Source organism: Melospiza melodia, chromosome 17, assembly GCF_035770615.1.
Source record: "Melospiza melodia melodia isolate bMelMel2 chromosome 17, bMelMel2.pri, whole genome shotgun sequence".
Lineage (NCBI taxonomy): Eukaryota > Metazoa > Chordata > Aves > Passeriformes > Passerellidae > Melospiza > Melospiza melodia.
This window is the reverse complement of record NC_086210.1, coordinates 7,831,877-7,841,346: the sequence shown is the minus strand read 5'-3', so window position 1 is coordinate 7,841,346 and position 9,470 is coordinate 7,831,877. Positions and strand designations below refer to the sequence as shown.

The following is a 9,470-nucleotide window of genomic DNA, read 5'->3' as shown; positions in this document are numbered from 1 at the left end:
CCCGGACATTTAACAAGGACCTTTTCCCCAGGACATCCAGGACTGCACTGAGCAGGTTCTGGGGCAGAACACATCCCACAGCTGGCCCAGGAGCCCCATGCAGTGCTGGGGGGTTCCTGACCCTCGGGCCCACTGAGGCTCTCCTGGGCCAGGGAGCTGCCTCAGCTGCCACAGCACTCGGGCACCACACAGGTGCCTCAGTCCCACCAGAGCACAGCCACCCACAAGAGGGTGAGACCCTTCTGCCACACACCAGGAGTGGAGAGGAACCTCCCAGGCCCCTTCACTGTCCCTTGGCACATTCATTTCAGCCTGACCCTCAAAGCCCTGCTCAGCAACATCCCCCACTAGAGTAGGATGTGTCCCTGGTCAAAGGAGGTCACCCCTCTGACCAAACTGATCCCAGCCCAAAGGCCAGGCCTTCAGCTGGGCTCTGGAAGGGGTTCTGCAGGCAATGTGTTCAGGGGAGAGATCTCCATTGGCCTCACTTCTCTAAGGGATAACACATCCTATCCCATCCCAAGGGTTCCCAGGATTATTATTGCAACAGCACATCATCAGAAGGGTAAAACTAACCTGTCTCATGACGGTCTAAACCAAGCTCAGATTCCCTATTAGTGGGTGAACAATCCAACGCTTGGTGAATTCTGCTTCACAATGATAGGAAAAGCTGACATCGAAGGATCAAAAAGCGATGTCGCTATGAACGCTTGGCCGCCACAAGCCAGTTATCCCTGTGGTAAGTTTTCTGACACCTCCTGCTTAAAACCCAAAAAAGCCAGAAGGATCATGAGGCCCCGCTTTCATGGTCTGTATTCGTACTGAAAATAAAGATCAAGCGAGCTTTTGCCCTTCTGCTCCATGGGAGGTTTCCGTCCTCCCTGAGCTTGCCTTAGGACACCTGTGTTACGCTTTGACAGGTGTACCGGCCCAGTCAAACTCCCCACCTGCCGCTGTCCCCCGAGCAGGTCGTGGCCGGCGCGCACCGGCCGCTTGGCGCCAGAAGCGAGAGCCCCCCTCGGGGTTCGCCCCCCCCCGCCTCACTGGGTAAGTGAAAAAACAATCAGAGTAGTGGTATTTCACTGATGGCCGGGACGCCGGCGGGCGGGTCGCCCTGCACCGCCGAGCGCGTGCCCGGCTTCCCACTTATTCTATACCTCTCATGTCTTTTCACAGTGCCAGACTGGAGTCAAGCTCAACAGGGTCTTTTTTCCCCGCTGATTCCGCCAAGCCCGTTCCCTTGGCTGTGGTTTCGCTCGATAGTAGGTAGGGACAGTGGGAATCTCGTTCATCCATTCATGTGCGTCACTAATTAGATGACGAGGCATTTGGCTATTTATTAAACACATACAAACTGTATATGTTCCTTTTCCAGGTTAAGTAAGGTGGCCCGTCCACCTGATGTCCAAATCAGAATTTTTAACCCAAATATGGGCTAAGACGCGGTTATGAGGGATGAACCCCTCCCACCCAAAACCGATTCCACTGTCCAGTGGACCCAGCCAAGGGGAGGGGCCTTGTTTATTTACAATGTATTTACAGATACAGTCGATCTAGCTTTGCTTACAAAAATATGTACAATATTGACAGAGGCGAAGAGTACTTTAGATGCTAGGGCCCTCGCGGTTCTCTCTAGCCTCGTTTTAGAGAGACCAAGGGTGGTCAGCACCTCAGTATTCTTGCCTAACCATTTGCCACAGGCTCCCATGGGGAAGCCAACATATTCAATTTCCTTTGCATTCGTCAATTGTTCGATCTGCTTATGAAGGCGCTGATATTTCTTGGCCTTTTCCGAGGCGGCTTCACTCAATGAGATTTCAGAGTGCTCGTACCTCACTGTCACGTCAACCACGACTGCTTTAGACCCTTTAACAAAGATCAAATCCAGTTTAAACAATTCGTTTGCCTCATTCCTAATGTGTGGCTCCTTGTCTACTGCCCAACACTCCCTCTTAGCCTCTTCACTAAAAGTTTCACAGATGGCGTTATGTCTCTTAATCCTGGCTTCCTGAGTGATGGCGCAGTTGCCAACAATGTGGGCCACGGTCTCATATCTAGCTCCACAATGTCGGCAGGATTGAACAACATTCTCCTGTCTACCCCTAGCCAGGAATTCCCTTGTCGGGTAGACATAGGCTCTTAATTGTAGGGCCGTGATTAATTTTCGGTGAGGTATGCCCCCAAACCACCTTATCCAGGCATTACTGATCTCATCATTTTCAAAATTTTCAATTCCATGACCCTGGGATACCAGGTGGATCCACTTTTGAAATTCTAATTTCCTCCAATTACACGGTTTTGGATAGCAAATTTTAGGAGCGGGTGCTTCCCATTCAAGCCGGGCTTCATCATCACCCCCCAACTCTACCGCCGGTAGAGGCTCCCAAATTGATGGGACGGACTCTTGTGTCCCCCCTGCTTTTAGCCACAATCTTTCAAATAACCGTTCCAGATGGATTTCCTTCAAATAATTCACAAGAGTCTCATCCAAAGACTGTGCCAGTCTATGCAGTCTTCTCGCCTGTATACTTGGAATGAGCGCCACCAATCTGATGAGACCTAAACCACCATCTTTGAAACTCGAGTACAAGATCGCATCACACGTACTTTGTGGAAGATGAAGCCATTCCTTGACCATATTACGAATCAACTGGTCAAGGGATTCGAGGAGGCCCACCTTAACCTCAGTATGGTCAGCCAAATATATCAGTCTCGGAATAGTATAAGTCCTGAGTATATCAACTTTCTGGAGAGGTTTTAAAGGCGAACGACCAATTCGATGGAGCCAAACAGTTAGCTTCTCTGATAATCTAGGGTCTGCGAAGCCAGTCCAGGGGTCTACCCATGTGCCAAGATATCTTTCTGAGGAACCTGGGTCGATCATGTTAAGAGGGGATCCGTTTATTACCCATGCGGGACAATCATTGATAGTATATGAGTCCCTTGTTGGCTTGATGTAAAAGCCAAAGTGTAAAAGTGACATTTTTCACCCTTCGTACTGAGGCCAGTAAGATTACAAAAGGCCTCCAGAATTTTGATGTTACAACACATGCCTTCCCAGGAATCACTCAGGAGCACTAGGTCATTGGCAAATGCCATGGCCGTAGTTTTCCAACCCCCATGATGGAAACCTTCACCTTCACGTTCAAGTTTACATAGAAGGGGGTCCATCGCTAAATTAAACAGCAGAGGTGACATAGGGTTGCCCTGTTTGACACCTGAGCGAATGTATATGGGGTCTGTTCTTCCCCTTCCAACGGAAATGTACGTCCTGACATCACGATACATTTCCCTCACTAAATCAATCACGTGTGAATCCACACCTCTCTGGACCAGACCCTCAAATACATGCTCATGACACACGGTGTCAAATGCCTTAGCGATGTCCACGAACACGACCCCCAGATGTTTGTGCTCTCCTTTTGCTGTTTTTACCACAAGTTGTAACAACTTGAGGTTCTCGGCACACCCTGATGCGCAAATAAAACCCCGTTGCCGGGGGTTAATGGGACAAGCTTTGGACAGCCTCGCCGTGGCGATCCTGGAAAATAGCCTAATCACCATTGAACCAATAGTGATAGGCCTCCAGTTATTGATATCACCAAGCTTCTCTACATCTGAAGACTTGGGTATCAAGACTGTCCTGCAGTCCCGCAGCGCATCTGGAATTGTACCGGTAATAAGCCAGAGGTTGAAGATCTCAGTCAACCGGGAAAATCTCGGGTCTTTTGCAATAATTTGACCCAGAGTAATCCCATCTGGCCCGGGAGCGGAGGTTTTACACATCTCTTTCAAGTTCTTATCCACCTCTTTCTCTGTAATTAGGGCCTCGAACACCACATTGTTCGCCTCCTTGTAAGGAGGGAAACCTAAGAGGCCACCAAATGTACCAGATGTATCCCATCTATTCTTAAAGTGATCGTGGACAACGCTCGATGGTACCTGGCACTGAATGGCTTCCGTGCTGTCCAAGATGATACGCGTGAGGCGCCTTCTATGTGACTTGAACAACAACTGAAATCGCAAGAATTTGCCCCTCTTGATAGCTCTTTTACACATCCAATTTGGTGTAGTCTTGGATGTTTTTTCGCCACGGGATGCCTCCTTTTTTCGACCCTTACAGATAGATTTGCTCTGGCTAGGCTCCCCCAGAATACCAAGAAACTCGTTATATACGTCATTCACCACACGACCTGGATCTTGCCCATCAACAATTTTCTCAAAGGCCTCCCGATACATGGTGAACTTTCCAACCGATAGTCCCGCTTTGATCATCTTGCGGTATTGGAGCTTTAACTGTCCCTCCTTCGGCAATTTAGCAGACTCGGGTGGATGTTCGATCCCCACGGCGCCTACTAGGCCTTCATGTTCTTCTGCGGAGGGACCTTTCACTAGACGGTGCCTTTTATCGCTTATCTGCTTTGCTGTCTTCATTGGAATATGCTCCGCTAAAGGTTGATTAATGTTCCTTTTACCGGTGTACTTGTCCACCAGTTGTATCAGGAGAGCCTCTTCCTCTTCAGTCCATACTTGTTTGTGGGCTCCTCGGGCCGATGACTCTTTAGGATGGGAAGCAATAATCCGCTCCTCATTCCGCACAAGAGGATGTCTTATCCTCTTGTGCTGACCCAGGCCAATCTTGGTGGCAAACCCTCGATGGCACACCTCACAGACCCAGTCACCTGTGGGAGCCACACACACCATTCCCTTGCAATGTGGGATGTGACACGAGATACTGTGGTATTTTAGATTTTGTTTACCACACTTCGCACATCTGAAAATGATCTTTCTCTGCCCGTGCACCCTTTTAAGATGATCAATCAGCCCCAGCATCCTAGTAAACCGGGTCTCACATTGAGGACAAGATGGCTGTTTGTCCGGCATCGATACGACCGGTGTTTTTGGCGTACTACCAATAGCTTTGGACCCGTAAGGAGCCTCGGGTGTTTTGGGCTCTTCAGTATCCCCCCTCCTACTTTCGGCCTCAGGTGTTCTGGGCTCTTCGAAACTTCCCTCTGCACTCACAGCCTCTTCCTGGGCCAGCCCCATAGGGGAGATCTCATATGGCTCAGGGAGTTGCCCCAGAAACTCCCAGACATCTGCATGATGTATACCATCTCCTTTGACAATTCCAGAGTTAACAAACTCTAGACTTACAAGATTGAACCCCTCTTCCCTGGGCAGAGAGGGCACAGATTTGGCATCATTGACCCTTAGATCTAATGGGTCAGTCTGAGTTGCAGTAGAGATGTAACGCAAAGCTAGAGATTGCACCATTATGTCAGTCCGCTAAGTTAAAGAAATGACCAGTCCAAGTGAGGGTAGAAATAGTCAGTAGTCGACCCTCTCTCGAGCTACCAACTTTTGTCCAACATCAACGGCCCGTGGACAAGGCACTGTGCAACAGCGAACAGGCTGCGGCAAACTCTTTGTTTCAGCAGATCGTGATACTACCATTGGGTGGCGAGCCCAACAATAGGGAGGGCTGGTAAATGCCCTCACTCACACTGGGGCAAAAGTTGACTTAGTTACCACAAGGGCATCCGGCAGGACCGCGAGGAGGTGCGACTTCTGCAGCTGAGCCCAGTTAGTAACTATTCTTAAGAGAGTCATAGTTACTCCCGCCGTTTACCCGCGCTTCATTGAATTTCTTCACTTTGACATTCAGAGCACTGGGCAGAAATCACATCGCGTCAACACCCGCCTCGGGCCTTCGCGATGCTTTGTTTTAATTAAACAGTCGGATTCCCCTGGTCCGCACCAGTTCTAAGCCGGCTGCTAGGCGCCAGCCAAGGCGGGGCGCCAGCCCAGGGACCCCCCCGGGGGACCCTCCCCTGCGCGAACCGCTCGGGGCGCTGGCTGCGGCAAGGCGGAGGGCGGGTGTGGGGGGGTGGGCGGCGCCTGCCGCAGCTGGGACGATCCACGGGAAGGGCCCAGCGCGCGTCCAGCTGCGGCGCGCGCCCAGCCCCGCTTCGCGCCCCAGCCCGACCGACCCAGCCCTTAGAGCCAATCCTTATCCCAAAATTATGGATCCGGCTTGCCGACTTCCCTTACCTACATTGTTCCAACATGCCAGAGGCTGTTCACCTTGGAGACCTGCTGCGGATATGGGTACGGCCCGGCGCGAGACTTACACCCTCTCCCCCGGATTTTCACGGGCCAGCGAGAACTCACCGGACGCCGCTGGAACCGCAACGCTTTCCAAGGCGCGGGCCCCTCTATCGGGGCGAACCCATTCCAGGGCGCCCGGCCCTTCACAAAGAAAAGAGAACTCTCCCCAGGGCTCCCGCCGGCTTCTCTGGGATCGGTTGCGTCACCGCACTGGGCGCCTCATGGCGCCCGTCTCTGCCACTCCGGATTCGGGGATCTGAACCCGACTCCCTTTCGATCAGCTGAGGGCAACAGAGGCCATTGCCCGCCCTTTCGGAACGGCGCTCGCCTATCACTTAGGACTGACTGACCCATGTTCAACTGCTGTTCACAAGGAACCCTGCTCCACTTTGGCTTTCAAAGCTCTCATTTGAATATTTGCTACTACCACCAAGATCTGCACCTGCGGCGGCTCCACCCGGGCCCACGCCCCAGGCTTCGAGGCGCACTGCCGTGGCCCTCCTACTCGTCACGGCCTAGCTCCTGCGGGCATCGCACTGCCGGCGACGGCCGGGTATGGGCCCGATGCTCCAGCGCCATCCATTTTCAGGGCCAGTTGATTCGGCAGGTGAGTTGTTACACACTCCTTAGCGGATTCCGATTTTCATGGCCACCGTCCTGCTGTCTAGATCAACCAACACCATTTTTGGGCTCTGATGAGTGTCAGCATTGGGCGCCTTAACTCGGTGTTCGGTTCATCCCGCAGCGCCAGTTCTGCTTACCAAAAGTGGCCCACTGAGCATTCGCATTCCATGGTGCGGCTCCACGCCAGCGAGCCGGCCCCCTTACCCATTGAAAGTTTGAGAATAGGTTGAGATTGTTTCAGCTCCAAGGCCTCTAATCATTTGCTTTACCAGGCAAAACTGCCCATTGCCAAGTGCCAGCTATCCTGAGGGAAACTTCAGAGGGAACCAGCTACTAGATGGTTTGATTTGTCTTTCGCCCCTAGACCCGCGTCGGACGACGGATTTGCACGTCAGGACCACTACGGACCTCCACCAGAGTTTTCTCTGGCTTCGCCCTGCCCAGGCATAGCTCACCATCTTTCCAGTCCTAGCACGGACGCTCACGCTCCACCTTCCCGGCCCCGCGAAGGGGCGGTGGGTGAGACGGGCCGGTGGTGCGCCTGGGACTACCAGGCGCAACATGCGCCACGGGATCCCACCTCAGCCGGCGCGCGCCGGCCCTTACCTTCATTGTGCCGCGGGCTTTCGACAACGGCTCCTGACTCGCGCACGTGCTGCCTGTCAAGCTCATTCCTTGGTCTGTGTTTCAAGACGGGTCAGGTGGGTAGCCAACATCGCTGCGGACCCCGGGCACCCCAGCGTGGCCTGTGAGCCCAGCCCAGTGGCGCCGCGCGGTCGGGGCGCACTGAGCGCAGTCCGCCCCGGTTGACAGCAGGGCCGGGGGCCAGCAGGCCCAGCCCCTGCACCCCTGCGAGAAACGCTGTGCTTTGAGGACACTTACCCCCCGCGAGGGGAGAAGCGACGCCCCCCGCCACGGCGCTACCACGGATGGGGTTTGCCCAGGCGACGGAGGGGAGGCGGAGGCGAGGATCCGCCAAACCTGCGCCAGACGAATGAAACTTGCCGGGTTGAATCCTCCAGGCAGACTGCGCAGGCCCCACCCGTTTACCTCTTAACGGTTTCACACCCTCTTGAACTCTCTCTTCAAAGTTCTTTTCGACTTTCTCTTACGATTCTTGTTGGCTATCGGTCTCGTGCCAGTATTTAGCCTTAGATGAAGTTTACCATCCGGTTTAGGCTGCATTCCCAAGCAACCTGACTCTGAGAAGCCCCGGGCCCGGCGCGCTGGGGGGCCGCTACCGGCCTCACACCGTCTGCGGGCTGCGGCCTCGATCACAAGGATTTGGGTCCCCCAAGAGCGCCGCCCAGGAGGGGGGCTTCTGTACGTCACATGTCCCGTGCCCCACTGCGGGGGGAGATTCAGCCCTGGGCTTTTCCCTCTTTGCTCACCGTTACTGATGGAATCCTTGTTAGTTTCTTTTCCCTTGCTGACTAATTTGCTTAAATTCAGCGGCTCGCCATGTCTGATCTGAGGTTGCAAGGCCAAAGCTTGGCCACACCTCCCGGCCCATGCTGCTCCTAAAGAAGTGGCATGCCAACAGGCCAACAGCCAGCCAGCTTCTCCCACCTACTACTCTCACCTCCCTCCCCACTGGCTCCCATGCACCAGGGGAAAACAAAGCCAGAGGTAGAGAAGCAGAGAACGGAGTGCCCCATCCCAGAGACAAGAACCAAAAAGGGAGTGTGGCAGAGACAGCCCTGATGGGGGACCAGCCAAGTGGCGGCACGTGATGGCCTTGCTGGAGAGAGAGAAAAGCCATGGTGCTATTTGCACCCCGAGACCGCAACAGAAGAGGAGCAGGGCAGGCGAAGGGAGGAGGGGGTCAGAACCCCTGTCCCTGGCGCTCTCGCCTCACATGCACACGCAGCAGCACAGCACAGTACCCCCGTGGTACCCACCCGCAGACAGCCGCCTGCGTGGCTGGGAGGCTACGGGTGAGGCCTGCACCTCATCTCCCTCTTGCCCCCTCTGTTCTCCCAGCCCACGGTGATGTTTTCAACGCTGTCTCTCACTCTCCTCATCTCCCACCACCACCATACTGCGGCATGGGTGCCCCAAGGACAAACTCTGCCCCAGTGGCTCACTCCAGGAGTGGGGAGCTATGGATCAGTCCCTGAGTCTGCATATAGGGGGATGAAGGCCCTGCGCGGCAACAATGACGATGACAGCCATGACGATGATGACGCCTGCTGGGTCACAGGGAAAAAATTGAGGCCGCCAAGGGAAAAGCATCCCTTGCCAAACCCCTGACCGCCTTCCCTCTGGGCACCAGCGAGCCAGCATCGTCTCCGCTGCTGAACACAGTCAACTGGCCTGCGAGGCGACGCCAGCCGCACCACTGTGGTGGCCCCCGGACGGCGACTGATCGTCAAGAAATGCTCAGACGGGCGTAGCCCCGGGAGGAACCCAGGGCCGCAAGTGCATTCAAAGTGTGGATGACCAATGTGTCCTGCAATTCATACTAATTCTTGCAGCTAGCTGCATTCTCCATTAACGCACAAGCCGTGTGATCCACCGCTAAGTGTTGTCTGGCTTTTGGCACCGATCCCGTGCGCGTGGAGGGGCTGGGACCGCTCACATGAAGCGGCCCCTTTCTCTTGTGCTGAGGACGTGCAGGCGCGTGCCTGGCTTTGACCGTCCTTACTTGATAGTCAGGATTGCAGACATAGGAGATCCAGCCACACTGAACTGGAATTCTTCCTCAAACCTCCACACTATGGCAGCACTGAAGG

General features: G+C 54.2%; 2 pseudogenes; both read right to left on the bottom strand.

The window, feature by feature from the left end:
• Positions 1-546: 546 nt before the first annotated feature.
• LOC134426170 (28S ribosomal RNA) lies at positions 547-8,214 on the bottom strand (annotated as a pseudogene).
• Positions 8,215-9,111: 897 nt separating this feature from the next.
• LOC134426081 (5.8S ribosomal RNA) lies at positions 9,112-9,264 on the bottom strand (annotated as a pseudogene).
• Between the last annotated feature and the right edge of the window lie 206 nt (positions 9,265-9,470).